Source organism: Sciurus vulgaris (assembly GCF_902686455.1).
Source record: "Sciurus vulgaris genome assembly, chromosome: X".
Taxonomy (NCBI): domain Eukaryota; kingdom Metazoa; phylum Chordata; class Mammalia; order Rodentia; family Sciuridae; genus Sciurus; species Sciurus vulgaris.
In genome coordinates this window covers 16,563,940-16,578,098 of record NC_136471.1, presented here as the reverse complement: position 1 = coordinate 16,578,098, position 14,159 = coordinate 16,563,940, and positions in this window count along the sequence as shown.

The window sequence follows — 14,159 nt, the reverse complement described above, 5'->3', positions numbered from 1 at the left end:
GCTCAACTTGTACACAGCTAGGAATGGAGCTGGGAGTTGAATGTATCTTGTCTTGAAAATCCATGCTCCCTTTATTATACCACACTGTTTCCAAGACCCTTGATCTGTCAGATGATGCTTAAAGGCTAATATTCTTAATCAGTGGCTGTCATCCCAAAAGAAAGTGCCCTGGTCTGAGTTCTAGTCCTGGGCCTCCATATCCTCATCTCTGGAAGGAAGATTTTAATTTGGATGACCTCTGTGTTACTCAGTTGGTCTAATAGCAGAACTGGCCCTTTCATATTGGATGCAGGAGTCCCAAGGATTTGTACAAAGGAGGTTTGATTGTTCAATGTGTTATTTTGAGTGGTTAATGGAATTCTTTTTCTCAGAGCATTATGTTACACTTGCCTACACTGATGCTCACCTGCTACTTTTCAACCCACTCACACAGCCTCTCAGCATCTTCCTGCAGTTTAATCTAAAGAGTTTAACATGTTACTACCCAGAGGGGTTGGGTGTTGCCTGGATACCTGAAGGTTTTACTAGGTTGATTCTCTTGTCACATAAATTTTGAATAAGTCAAATAAGACAGATCCCTCTACCAGTTTTTGGGAGGAGGCCATAGGGTCATGTCTTTCAAAGAAGATCAGGTTTATCCATCTATTTTCTGTCCCCATGCCTTTTGTTTATCCATAATACAACCATACCCCCAATCTCATGGTGATTGAGTGCTATGTCAAAAGCACCTGTCCACACAGTCCCCTTTTATCCATGCGTGTTTTACAGCTTAAAACATATCACTCTGGCACAACTTCTCTTGTGTAAATAGTTGTCCAAGTGGTTATTGAAACCATCCTTTGTTATAAAAATTATTTCCTTTAACCTGTACCTTTGAGTCTCTTAGGACCTTATCAAGTATCTCATATTGGCAATGCTCCAAGCTTTGTCATGGGGGACCTTGTTAAGGAGAGGCCGTATCTTCTGGTCCAGCTTCAAAGGGACATTCTACCCCTGAATCCTAGAGAAGGGTGCATATTTAGGCTATTCTTTAACCTGGGACATCCACAGCATTTGCCATTATCTGGCCTAATGACTTGGACACTTCCAGTGAGAATGGGGGAATAGACATCCTAGTGATATTGTTTGGGGTATCGTCACTTCCTGGCCTCCCAAGCATGGCCATTTTCTCAGTGAACGATTGTGCCCACTGATTGTCTTGTTGGCATTCTCCCTAGACCACACCTCAAGAGCCTCTTTGCTTCAACTTTCAGGTACCTTGTTTGGTTCCTCTGCAGTTCCCTTTGTCTCCCCTGATTTTGAGTTTGCCTCTGCCCTTCTGCTTGTGAGGAGTGTCTGTTTTCCTTTGCTTGAGACACTTTTTATTTGGAGAAAAAAAATATTTCACACTGCTCAGAGCTCTCACTCAGCGACTTAGTTGCTCAAAAATGATTCTTTCCAGGTTTCTGGTATTTTGAATTCTTGACACACCATGGATTTTCAATGAGACATTTTACAAACTGTCTGAAGGCCTCTCTTGGTTATTGACTTATTTAATTTTTTCAAGTTCTTTGCAAAGTAATGTTTGTTTATGTTCCTTGGGTATTTTTTTTTCAATTCTTGGGATTGAAGATAGGGTCTCATGAATGCTAGGCAAATGCTGTTCCACTGAGGTATATCCCTCTCCCCTTTATTTTTATTTTGAGGCAGGGTCTTGGTAAGTTTTCCAGGCTCTTCTCACACTCCAGATCTTCCTACCTTGGCCTCCCAAGTAGCTGGTGTTGAAGGCATGTGCTACTGTGCCTGGCTCAGGATTTTATTTGCTAGAATGAAGTTCATAAATGTATTGTTGTTTTCTTTAATGCTCCCTCTCCATCTGGGTTTCTGACTCTGGTAATGCTGGGATCATCATTTTTGAGGGCTTCACTCACACTCCCTGATGCACATCCATTACTAATAATAGACTGCCATCTTCCATAGGAGCCCAGGTTTGAGAAAGATGATGGAAAAAGTCAATATATGCTATGTGGTAATCTGTAGCACTAGAGAATCTGCCTTCAAGCCTGTCTCAGTCACTGTTATAGTCCGTTCAGACTGCTATAACATACTACCACAGACCTGGTGGCTTATAAAGAACAAAAATTTATTCCTCATGGTTCTGGAAGTTGAAAGTGATGTCAGGGTGCCCATATGATTGGACTCTGGTGAAGACTCTCTTGTGAATTGCAGACTGCTGTCTTTTCATTGTATTCTCACATTATAGAAAGAGAGCTGAAGGGCTCTCTGGAATCCTGTTTACAAGGGCACTAATCCCATTCACGAGAGCTCTCCTCTCGTGATTTAATTAGTTTCCAAAAGTCCTACTTAATACCATCACATTGGGGGTTAAAGATGTCAACACATGGATTTTAAGGGAACACAGACATTCCATCTGTATGATGGCAGATAAGCTATTTTTCTTCTCCAGACTCAGTTTACTCATTTTAATGAAGGAACTGGCCCACTGGAAGGGCAGGGATATATACATATTGTTGCAATAGTTTTATTTGTATCACTACCTTTTCAATGTGCATTATTATGCACAGGTAAAGAGCTAGCAGATTGACACAACCTTGGGCAAGATTTTTAGATGCCTCCAGTACCTGAATCCTGAGTTTGGGATTCAGATATGGGTTGGTATTGAGACTAAGCTTTCTGGCTCTGGAAAAAGGCCTCAAACTAACATTCTCAGTTCTACCAGGCCAACCCTGTTCTCTGGCTCTCTAACCTTTTTCAAAGTGGGCTGAAGAGCACTTCTGACTAAGCTTAGTATTTCTTGGGAACAGTGATTGTTACCTTTTTGGTTAATGTACTCCTTTGAGAATCTGATAGAGTTTGGAGTCTAGGCACCCTTGGCTAATAAATTCTGCTCTGGAAGATGGCTCCTGGCTGCAATGAGCTCATTTGTTATGGTTTGGATATGAGATGTCCCCCAAAAGCTCACATGTGAGACAATGCAAGAAGGTTCAGAGAAGAAATGATTGAGTTATGAAAGCCTTAACCCAGTCAGTGAAGTAATCACCTGATGGGATTAACTGAGTGGTAACTGCAGGCAGGTGGGGTGTGGCTGGAGGAGGTGGTTCATTGGGGACGAGGCTAAGGGGTAGTTATTTTGGATGTGGAGAGTGGAGTCTCTCTCTGTCTGCTTCCTGATCATCATGTGAGCTGCTTCCTTCTACTGCACTCTTCCATCATGATGTTCTGCCTCACCTCTCACCCCGAGGAATGGAGCCAGCCTCCTATGGACTAAGATCTCTGAAACTATGAGCCCCCAAATAAACTTTTCTTCCCTAAAATTGTTCTGGTCAGATCCTTTGGTCACAGCAGTGAAAAGCCGACTACAACATCATTGTTGTCCCTTGCTGGGTGGTAATGCTCTGACTTCATGAACTAGGTGATCAACAAACCATTACAATTGATCCAGAGCCTTGCTTGTTTCTGGAAGGAACCATTTCCTCTTGGACAGTAATTCTATGGCTGAGAAGCTGTACCAAGTCCTGCCAACACTAAAGAGGAAATGGAATGAGGGCTGAGTAGGCAGATTGTCACAGCACCTCAGGTCAAGGAGGTTTAACTGGTGGAATGGCTGCTGGTGGACAAGGAATAGCTGGGAAATACTTCTGTGGTTTGCAAATGGGGAGGAAACTCCATTGCTTTCTATTATACCAGTCAAAATATATGAAAAAAAACTCATCTAAATAAAGAGTAAGGTAAATGCTCAGTTGAGGGGGAAGTATGTTCAGAGGCAAAGTGGCAGTTTGAGGATAAAATGAACAGACTTAGAAAGTCAGTGACCTAAAAAAGAAGTGAGCCTAAGAAAAAGTAAATGGTAAAGGAGAGGGAATGTTCTTAGAGACTCTGTCACCCTGGTATCTTATTTCTTGATGGAGATGTCATGATTTCCTGTGGGAGCTCTTGCTTGCTCATCTGTGTCATGAAGCTTTGGGGACTGTGAGAGGAGTGCTGGGATCCAAAGAGCGGAGACATGAAGGAGCCTAGCAGAGGGCACTAGAAGGGTTATGTGGTGTAGGCAGGGCCATCCTTACTATAAATGGGCTTGGTCCAGTTTTGAAGCAGACTGTCCTTTCCAAAGACTGTGTTGCCTTGACTAGTGGCTTTCCCCACCACCATGGTGAACAGTTATGGAGAGTAACTAAGGATACAGAGCTTTGGGTAATCTGGTATCAGTAGAGAATGTTCCTTTGGAGCCAATAGGCAGTGGGGAAAAATGGGTCAGCTAATTGGCATTCATTGTGTCAGCTTTGGGCTTCTGCATGGAACCATGAATTTACCCTTGGTATTGACCCATCCAAAGAGCTGGAATGGTAGCTGTAGTGTAACTATGATAGGAGAGTCCTACTTTCCCCATGGTGTATTCAAGTGGGACAAGCCAATTGAGCTTGGAGGCTGAATAGCTTTCTTTTCTGAAATGTAGCACTTTCCCTGCCTAAGGCAACACGCTGTTTCTGTGGGTGGTTGTGGATGCGTTCTAGGGGTAATAACACGGAAACTGTTTATGATCAACCACTTCAGAGACAGTGGGGGTGAACTGCTGCTAATGAACCAGTCACCATTACTTATTTGCCCCATCACAAGTAGGCAGAGACAGTTCTGGTTCCCCAGAAACCCCCACTTTTTTTCTTTGACCTCTCAGGATCTTTATGGCCAAGGACTTCCAGGAAGAAATTTGAGATTGGTCATAAGGGTAAAGGCACTGAGGCTGGTTGGCAGGCCTGGTGAATTAGTGACCCCTCTAGATTGCTGGTAGCTCCTTGAGCTCCTTTAGTTCACTCTTTAGTGCATGGGCCCTTCAGAAGAGTTTGACTTGCATTTGAACCTATCCAATCTAGACTAGACTACTTTCCATCACTTTCCAGTTCTCATTTGGCAGGTCATACTCTAAGCCTCAGACTTCAGTACTGGAGCCATGTCCAGCAGAGGCAATTTCAGAAATGAAATGGCTCATTTTATACTCTCTATATGGTAAAAATGGGGGCTACATGGGACATGCTAATATCTGCTGTGTTCAACTTTAATTTCTAGCTCAAATGGTTTATTCTAGAACCCTGTTCTCAGTGAACTAGGGTCATATCATGATCTGTGTGTGTGTGAGAGAGAGAGAGAGAGGGAGGGAGGGAGGGAGAGAGAGAAAGAGAGAGAGAAAGAGAGTTCCTGATCTAGATTGGCACTAAGCATTTTTCCAAGCGTTTGGCCAGGCCATGCACACTATTTCTCCAGGATTTGGAGTAGACAATGCTGAGAGGAATGGTCACTTGGTCATATGAAAATGAGCAAGAGTTGCAGGGACACCATAGGGGACAATAAGACACATTAGAGAGACAAAGGGTGAGAAGAGTAAATCTCCAGAGAAGCCTGAGTTTCTGATGACTTTCCACCTCCAAGCCCCTCCCCTCACTTCTTGATTTTTATTTTTTATTGTAGAAATTTTCAAACATATGCAAAATTAAAGACAATAGCTTAATAAACCCGTGTACCCATCATCCAGTTTAAGCAATTATCGACTGGCTCACAACCAATCTTGTTTCATTTAATTCCCACCCACTCCTCCCATCCCCTGGAGCATTAAAAGCAAAACAGCTTTATTGAAGCATAATTTACATACTATAAAATCCATCCATTCTAAGAGTAAAATTCAATGGCTTTTAGTAAAATTACAGTTGTACATATATTACCACAATTCAGTTTTAGAATATTTTTATGACTCTGAGGATGTTCCTTGTGCCCATTTTCCTTCACTCCCCTTCCTACCTTGGCCTCCTGGCAACCATCAATCTGCGCTCTGTCTCTCTGGATTTGTTTCCTGGACATTTTATATGAAATGGACTAATACAATTTGCAGTCTTTTGCAATTAGCTTCTTACACATAGCATAATATTTTAAAAGTTTATCCAGGGATAAAAAGTCCATAGCATGGATCAGTAGTTTGTACCTTTTTTATGTTTGGAAAATATTCTGGGGTGGGGTCTGTTGCTCAGTGGTAGAGCACTCGCCTAGTATATGTGAGGCACTGGGTTCGATTCTCAGCACTACATAAAAATAAATAAAGATATTGTGTCCATCTACAGTTAAAACATTTAAAAGAAAAAATATTCTGTTACATAGATATACTGCATTTATCTATCCATTTGCTAGTTAATGGGCATTTAGGTTGTTTCCATGTTTTGGCTATTGCGAATGATATTGTTATAAATAATCAATCACTCCTAGAGCATTTTGAAACAAACTTGATATATCATTCATCTATGAGTACTTTGACATGTATGTCTAAACGAAACACAAGAGTTTTTTAAAAAGATGAGCACAGCACCACTATCAGATGTAAAATAATTAATAGCCTTTAATAGTGCAAACTATCCTATGAATATGAAAATTTCCAGTGATTTAAGTGCCATAGGATTTTTTTTAACTTTTTTGGTTTACTAAAATCAGTACCCAAATAAACTCTTACACATTATGATTGGTTGATATGTTTTACATTTTTTCTATGTCTCTCTGTCTGTCTCTGCCTCTCTTTTGACCATGCTTGGAATTGAACCAGGGCCTTGTGCATTCCAGGTCAGCTCTGTGCTCTCTACCACTGAGCTACATGTCCAACTACCCCACTCTGCCTCTCTTTCTTTCTCTCTCCAGTTTATTTGTTGAAGAAATGAGAGCATTTGTTCTGATAGCTCCTCACAGTCTGGATCTTGCTGATTGCTGATTGTGATGTCTTTTGACATGTTTCTCTGTTCTTTCATATTTTTTTGTGGTGCTGGGGATTGAACCCAGGGCCTTGTGCATGCAAGGCAAGCACTCTACCAATTGAGCTATAGCCCTGGTTTTTATATTTCTTGTGATTGGTAGTTTTACTGGAGCTTGATAAGATTTATGTTTGCCTTCTGGTAAGACTCCTTCATAGATGAGGTTATGCGTTTCCATCAAGAGGCTGATGATGTCTAGTTTCTCTCTTTTTGTGATGTTAGTATCTACAGGGCATCACTGCGCAGAGCCATTCATTCATGAGGAGGATTCTCTTGAATGCTGCCTGAATGAGACTCTCTCTGTCCCTTCCAACCCAAAGCATGCAACTAGCCTGGAGAACTCAAAGTTAAGCTGTGGTAGCAACTCAGCATGGGATGTGGAGTCTGGAAATTCTGGGGCCTCTGCAAATTTGTGCATTTTGGATGGAGTCACTGAGTGGTGTGAGTGGCCTAGCCAGAAGTCCCACCTCTCCCAGAGGCCCAGTTTTTGGGTTCTGTAATATTTATGCCACCTTGTTGCTTTCCCACTTTCCAAAGTCTCCTCCCCACCCCATTCCCTCCACCACCTGCCTTTTCCCTCACCAATTATCCCTTATTCCCTCTCTCTGCCCATCTTCCCATCTCTTTCCAGTAACAGCCACTTTGGGTACCACATTGTGGGGGTAATGGGGGAGTATCCAGTACAGTGGCTCTTACTGTTACATAACTGGACCCTAAGCACATTCTAGCAACTAGTTGAGAATACAGAAATCTTCTTAATATTAATTTGTATTCAGGTTCCTATAGCATAGATGAATATCTGTTATCAAAATACAGGTGCAAAAGAGAAATGAAACAGATTCAAATGAGAAGAGGATGCAGTGAACGTTGCACTGTGCAAAGGAAATGATTCAGATTTTCACAAATTCTGTGGTCTTTTTATAAACTATACCTGTCAGCAGACCTCACTGTTTGAAATAAACAAACCCCAAAAGCCACAAGAAAAAGCAAACAAAGGCATCTTGTTTAATTGGTGGACAGTGGTAGATGTCGTACCCAGAGATGCAGTCATAATTCAATTTCACAACTCTCTAAGAGCTGCTGCGTGCCCAGTGCTGACATGGCCTCTGATCATGTGGTTCTCATCAACTCACTGGAGAGACAGATACACAGGGGAGAATCAGAGATCAGGATATGGAAACAAGCAAGTTGCTATAAGAGGGCTCAGACATTGCTTGCTGCAGGGAGGTCAGAGGCAGGAAAAGCTGGGCTGAATGCTTCTGAGAGGAGATACAACATTGACTTCAGCAGCTCATACCAGTGTGCTTGTTGACACCTCTGGGCCAACTGAACCCTTTTCAATTCCTCTGTGCACAGAAAGCACATCTTGCAAATGCTAGCAAGAGCCCATGTCCAAGCAACTGAAAGAAAATTCTGAGTATCTGGGGCTACTGCAGCTCCTGCTGTCTGTGCCCATTTCCTAACTCAAGTCAGCAAAGTTTCTTCAAGCAGCTTGAGATACAGCACTCAAAGGACATCAGAGGAAGGTTTGAGTGGCATTTCAAACAAGAAAATGGACTAGAACCAGAGTAATTTTAAGGAGCTCATAAACATATATTTAGTGCCAATATATACTTCTGGCTTGAAGTGTGTAAGCAGTTGTGTTTCAAAACTGGAGGTAGTGCCAGAAGGTAAAAAAACAAAACAAAACAAAACAAAAACATGTTGTCTCTGAACTTGGGTAGGTTCTATAACCCCTCTGTGCCTCAGTTTCCTGGTCTGTTAAATGGAACTAGAATGCCTGTGGGATGGTTTTGAAGATTAAATAAAAGGATTGGTGTGAAAATGCTCAGAGTAGTGGATGCAAGTACTAAGTGCTATCTTGATTAGAATGCAGTTCCGTGGTGATTATGATGCCCCTCCACCCAGTGTGTGTAGGACCTCTGCAGTCTCCGAGGTGGGGCATATATTGGGACATAGCTAGCTTTGGGAAACTGTGATATGTTGTAGGATAGGGTCTGACGGCAATTGCTCATCCTCAGTAGTTTAAAAATGACATTTGGTTGAGCCCTGGGAGGTGTTCTGGATGCTTCCCCCTCCTTCATTTGCGTTTTGCTGGGTTGTCATCAGATATTATCTGGTCGGGTGTTCCTGAGAAGTGCAGACCCCTCCCTGCGGGCCGCCCAGGGAGGCCCGGGGGTGGTGCAAGCAAGGAGCTGCGGTTCCGGTGGGCTACTCCCGGCTCTCTTCAGTCCCCACCCTCCCGGAGGTCCCTAACTCCCGCCCTCGCCAGGTTCGCGGCGACAGCTAACTGTGCGCATGGCGCCCTCTTCTGTTCCTAAGCTGTCACTGCGCGGGTGCCCGCAGCCCAAGGCAGCCACAACCCACCAGCGGTGATTGCTGAGACCCCTGGCACGGTCGCGCACTCTCACCTCCATTCCGGGGCGTCCTAGTTCTCCACCCGGACCCACAGGATGTAGACCCAGGGCTACTTCGTGTCTTTTATTTCTTTAGCGAAACCGCGCCTGAAACCCTGCGCTCTGTCGGGCGCTGGATTTCGCTGCGCCTGTGCCCCAGGATACCATCTACTCTGGAGAGCAGTGCCCGCAATCCATCCGGTTTAGCCGAGGTTACCATCGCGCCCTAACCGATCGCAGGGTGCGGGCCGCGTTTACACAGTGCCACTGCCATTCCCCTTATCTCACAGTACCCTCGCGGCTGTCATCTGCTATCCTCGCCACCATTTTTTTTTTTTTTGTTTTGTTTGTTTGTTTGGGAAAGCACTCAGAGGAGAAAAGGGCTGGTCACTAATAACCAAACATAAGACTGTGGCCCCCCAAACAGCCACATTTCGTCGCAAGCCAAGAAGATGCGTTCGTGCCTCTGGAGCTCAGGCGCTGCCACTTTAGAAAACCTGGCATTTGATCAGAAGCAGAAATCGATTTGCACCCCCGCGCAGCTTCTGTCTATGGCTCGACAAACTATTAAAGTAAACTGGATTTAACAAAGGGAAAATAAATTTGCAAGGGCCTGCTGTGCCGAAATGTGGGTTGTTATCAGCACGGGCTCTTAATGAGGACTGAATTATCATTAATACGTGGACAAAATTTATAGTGCATCATTAATACTTGTGAAAGACAACATTCCAGGCGTTGTCTACCTAAAATGTGGATGGGATTCAAAATGGGTGTCTAGATCGCCTATGCATTTTGAATGGCAATCTAATTATCATTCATTTCTGATTTTGGCCATGGGGCTTGTAAAACCGGCCCTCATTTTTCTCCTGCTCTGCGTTCTTAATGACACAGAGTTTTTTCTCTCTGCTTCTTCCTAACGAATCGTATTATTGAATAGCAGAGGCTGCGAGGACATGTATTCATCCCTTCAAATGTTAAAATGTTTTTAATTGCAAAAGTGAGAAGAAAACTTATTACTGTCTCAATTATGGCATTATCTTCTCTTATTTGAGGTTTTTCTCCCCTCTCCTCTCCCTTTTTATATAAACTCGACAGGACAGGTTTATCACAAGTAGAACATTCCAATTCAGTACCCATCACCAAATGTGTTTTCTGGGAAAAGCAGATCTGTAAGAGGTTGGAGAGAGAAAATGATAAGAGAAATACAATTGCAAGCAACAATTGTATGTCACCTTCGAAATATCCAAAGCTAACAGAAGCTCTCATTCCGTAGGGGCCTTCTTAAATATGTGTTTTTCTTCTCTCTTTTCTTTACCTGTCCTCCATATTTCTAGTTTTATTGTTGTATATGTGCAAAGTTCAAAATTCAAACTTGATTTCTTCTGCCAGTGTTCAAATGCTTGCTTCCCTGTGCAACTGCAAAAGGGAAAACCAGGAGGGAATACTAGGCCAAATATCAAAGATTTCCCCAAAGAAGATCCCCACTGCCCAGGACTTAGCAGAGGCCCATGTATTTTCATCTTACGTGTACTTGGCTTTCTTGGACGATTAGGTTGGTAGGTGGACCCCCAGAAAGGTCTACTGGATTTTCTCATGGTATCACTAGCACTCTTCAAGGTCAAAGGCCCCCGGTGATGGAAATTCTTGAATGCCAGGTCCAATGATGGGGAGTTGTTGCAGCTTGCTGGGCAACCTGGGCATCTAGGAGTTGAAGCTTGAAATCCTAAGTACTGGTAATTTGTTTTCTCTCAAACTCTGAGCCTCAGTTTCTTCACATGAAGATAAAACAGCAACTTGTAAGACTGAGTGAGGCTTGGAGAAGTTCATCAAATGGGAAGCTCATAGGAAGAGTTTGAGTTATTGTTTTTTCTGCTTCATTGAGATTGCGCATCCTGGGAACTGCTATGGGGTGGGGGAGAAGGGCAAATAAGCCTGCTCCCTAGAATATCTTTTACATAGGAATAGTGAAGTGCAGTGAATCCTAGGAGAGAGAGGAGTGTTCATGTTCCAGGGGACTAATGCTAGGGTAAGCATTGTGATTGAATGGAAATACTTCTGAGTATATAAACCCATGAACAACTCTAAATTAAAGAGCCGAGGATTTATCCCCAAGCTGACAAGAAGAGGAACCATCATCAAATCTTCAAATAAGGTGTAAGGAAAACAATCTCCAAAAGGTTGAGAGGCACTGAAACAAGAAGCAAGAAGAAAGAGAGTTCCACTCAAAAAGAACTTTGTGAGTGAGGGCTGTGACTGGTGCTTGGCAAAAGATAAAATGAAACCTCATTCTGCAGAAATACAATGTTTCTGAAGGACTCTGCCTGGGAGTGCAGCCCTGTCCATGGGAGGGCAAGGGCATGCATACCTCTGGAGGTGCCTCTTCACTTCCTATTCTCGCATAATTACAGATTTCTCTTTTATGTTTTCATGGAAGCTGAAATTGATATGTTCTGTGCAGGATTAGATTGAGAAAAAGAGATTTCCAGAATCAACATTCCCCTTTTCTGATTAGTATTAGCAGCACTGGATGGATTTTTATTCCTAGGGAAGCTTATATTCATACACTTTTTTACAGACACACACCGAATGCCTAATCATCAGAATGATTTTAATTTTCACAAGGTGACAAGCAGTTTTGGTTGCTATGGTATTTGTCAATATCATTTTCACTATATAACATCCTTCTTTTCTATCAAATGTACCGGTATCTCCGACCCCACTGCTGCTACTACTTTTTCTTGGTCAGATGTGTGACGGTTATAGTGTTAACAAAGCTTTCTTGGGCAAGGTAGGCTCCCCTTTTCAAGGATTAACAATACCAGGGTAGCTGTGACATTGCAGTTCGTTAGAACTCTTTATCAGGATTTCTGTAAGATGACGACTTTGAATGTTGCGAGGCAGCTTTTGCAAATACATTTGAGGGGAAATTAATCTGTAGCTAAATGAGAGTGGGGGAGGCATGTGACATGTTATATAAGCTTCTAAAATGTCTTCTTCCTTCACGGATACAATTGATAAAAACCCCTTTGTGACTAAAAGTCAATTTCTTCTGGAGGTGGGGTTAGCTTTCATTAGAAATCTGATGGTATGTTTTATATGAGCTGTTGATTGACAATCCAATCCATCTTGTGGTTGCCTCGAGGAGAGTAGGATCAACACTTTACCCCAAATTTGTTTGGAATTGGAGGCTGATGATGTCACACATATACTAAGACAATATGAAAAGGGCCACTAGCATTGTGAGGATTTCTGGAGGCACCCAAGCAGAGCAGACACCCAAGCAGTTCCATGTAGCTGGAGTAAAGAAGGGTTCATGGCTTTGGTTTTGTTGTGGTTAGGACATGGGGCTGGAGTGAGGGTTCCTTTGCATGGGCTGAGTTTGAACTCCCCGCCCCATCCTTCAACACCAAGAGAGGTATCTCCCAGACTTTCTTATGGGCTTGTTCAAACGTGGAGCAAAAAGGGAAAAGGAGAGTGGGGACTGAAAGCAGTCCATAGTGAATCATCAAAAATCAAATCAGACTCTGTTTCTGATGTTTCACTGATGACTAAATTGTGCCATATTTTTCAAATTGAATTTGAACTTATTTATGTCAGCCATTATGATGCTTTATGAGGGCTGCAGTCTGAGACCAAGAAAGGAGGTGAACATTCCACTGAATACCTTATTTAAGAGCTCAGCATCGTGTATACTGAGATGTGAAATGAATTCCTTGGTTACTATCAATGATGACTGGAACTCCTGAGAGGATAAGGAGTATCCTGATGAGACCTTGCAGTGTGGCATTAAATATATGCACATACATGTGTGACCTTGATTTGGATATTTGTGAGGGAATAAATTCCCAGGGTTCATTACCCCAAAGGGGACAACTTTGGGTGAGGGGTTGTTGTTGCCATTGGTTGGACCAGATGGCTACACTGTTGGCAATGGCTCAAGTCTATAAAAATGTGCAGATAAATCCAGTTGTTGCCCAGGGTATTCTCTCATGCTAAGATGACTGCCTGAAATTTTGCCAATTTTGTTTGCACTTGGACCCTGTCTTTGATCAGGGATGTCTAGATTAGGGGATGGACAAAAGCAGCTCTCCAGCAGTGCTGCCATCTGGAAAGTATACAAACTCTATTTTCTAGTCATTCAGGTGCTCCCAGAGGGCTCCCCAGGCGGTCATTGAGTCTGGAAGATGCCTGTGCATTTGTTAAGGAACTGAAGATCATAGATGGGATATGCCAGAGGGCCCACTTTGCCTCCATCATAAAAATATCATTTTCATTTTGATAAGGATGGGTATTGACTCCATGATCAAAAGCATCACATGTGAGAGCCTCCATCTCCAAAAGGGCCCAATATGTAGATCAAGATCTTTTGCTGTATAACGTATAGCCAGGAGAGTAGTCATTTTTTTTTTTTTTTTGCTTGAGATGCCCATAGAAAATTTACTTTCAGCAGAGATATTTCAGAGACTCCAAGGGACATGAGAGAAGGCAGTTAATATCTCCACAATGAAAAAAGTCTCTGGATATGACTGCCTGTTGTACTGTGGTTTAGATAAATTCTAGAGCCTTTTTTGGAGGAGGCCTCATTCAACATGGGATAGTTTGTCAATAACAGTATGCATGAGCCTAAGTAAACTTGTAAATAAAGAATACATTGCCTCCAGAACCCAAAATTGTCAAAAAGATATTGAACTTGGTTTAATGATGTGGACATTAAAGCTTCAATAGCTATTTCTTGACAGTGTATAGGATTGAGAGGACCTTGGCTGATCAAATGATTCCCAGGAATTTAACCAACGGGTGACTGCTTACACTCTGTGGGGCAATGGCTCATCTCCTTTTGTGATATTTGTATTTCCTGAATGAGTATGTCCGGTGAATCTCCACAGAGGAAATATCACCAGTGTGATGTCATAGCTGTGCCCAAGGTCTCCCTAGTATAAAGTTAAGATCTTGTCTGCAAGGACTGTGGCAAGGCTCTTGAGCT